Genomic DNA, 1,855 nt, shown 5'->3' with positions numbered 1-1,855 from the left:
GTGTGTGTGTGTGTGTGCGTGTGTGCGTGTGTGTGTGTGTGCACGCGCGAATGTACGAACGTGCATCTGCTCATGTATGGTTGTGTACCTGTGCATATGTGTGCGCGCGCACTCCTGATGTTTACGTGGATGGAAAGTAAAATTTTCGTACAAAAGATCTAATCCGGTGTAGCAGTTTATTTGTACCTCCGTTCTTCTTTTTTTGTTATTGTGTTGTTTGTTTGTTTTATCAGGTGTCAGACTTGGCTAACCCAGATTACACTGGGGTCTATTTTAACATAGCCTAGAATGACCCCTGTAGGTAAAATTCAGACAGTCAAATCTGCCCCCCACCCCTACCCCCGCATTCTCTCATTTGAATTTGACCCCCTCTCCTTGTGGACATGGGGGTTATTCTAGGCTGGCTTAAAATTACCCTCGGGGCAGATTAGGCTTAGGCAGAATTGACCTCCTTTCCTGTTTAGTGTAATACAACTGCCCGTGACAGGAGGTGGGGAGGGTGAGGGGTCATGAGGGTAGGGGCACTGTAGCCTAATCCAGATCCACCCCTACCGCCTCAGTTCCACTTTGTAGTTGAGACCTACCCATCTTGGGGTGTTTTTGTTGTTTGTTTGCTGTGTGAGTAAAGCATGTCGTTGGGATATGTTTGCTCTGCAGTGAAATTCTTATACGTGAATATTACCCCGGACTAAATTTCTCGTGGAGCCAAAATTATCGTGTTACACCGGGAGTCCGTAAGGAACAGTGATGTCGGGCAGAGTGGCCTGTCTTGAGTGGCCCAGGTGATATCAGATGACGAGCTTCATTTCCAGAACTGTTCTCCACATTTGTGATGTGGAGCTTTGTGTCTTGGAATTCCATATTTTTCTTACCGGAATTGTTCCCTTTTACATGATGACTGATATGTACATAGGAATTAGTTATTTAATCATTTACTTTTATTTCACTTCTGTCTTAGAATGTCCTCTTTTCTTCGCCCAAATGTTTTTTTTCTTTTCTCGCTTTTACCTGCTGATTGCTGTGTGTGTGGTGTTGAGGAAAGTGTGTACGGATTATTCGTTTTTCTCTGTTGTTGTTGTCGTTCGTTTGTTTGACAAGCATTTTGAGTGAGCATAAAGAAAACTTTGTTTTAATTGTTTCAGGCAGACAGTGAAGTGATTTGAACTGAACTGGACTGATTTGAGCTGCCTGTTTTGGTAAGATGAGTGTTTTTTGTGTTTTTTTTCCCCTAGAGAGTGTCTTCCCTGGTTGTATCCCCTTGTGATTTCAGTGTCTGTGTCGGTACAGGTACAGGAGTAGGTTTGGTTGAGAGCAGGCCACTGGCTCACGGCTGTGTTTAGATGGTAGGAAAGAAGTGTCAGCAAACACTGATGAGAAATGTCCTTGGGGAGCGGTGACCTGGTGGTGATGCATCCGACTAAGAAGCGAGTGTCCACAGGTTCGAGTTCCGTATACAGGTCACGATTTACCTCTCCTCCCCTTCTCTCCACGACACGTCGAGTAGTGACCTGGGTGCTAGTGTTACGGATGACACGATCAAGCGATGTCCCGTGTGCAGTATGCACTTAGCGTACGTGAAAGAATCGATAACAACAAAAGGGTTGTCCCTAGCAAAATTATGTAGAAATATCTGCTTTGATGGTGAAACAAATACACGTTAAGACAGAAGAAAAAGCGGTGGCGCTACACTGTGGCGACGCATTCTCTCTCCCCCCCCCCCCCCCCGACCCTCCCGGTAAGAGCAGCCCCGAATTCGCACAGAGAAATCTGTTCTGACACAAAGACACACAACACAATACACTGCAGAACAAATAATCAGCGACTGATAATTTTTGAATAGTGGAAAGAGTTTTAA

The sequence above is a fragment of the Babylonia areolata genome, chromosome 22, assembly GCF_041734735.1.
Source record: "Babylonia areolata isolate BAREFJ2019XMU chromosome 22, ASM4173473v1, whole genome shotgun sequence".
Taxonomy (NCBI): domain Eukaryota; kingdom Metazoa; phylum Mollusca; class Gastropoda; order Neogastropoda; family Buccinidae; genus Babylonia; species Babylonia areolata.
This window is presented reverse-complemented; position numbering follows the sequence as displayed.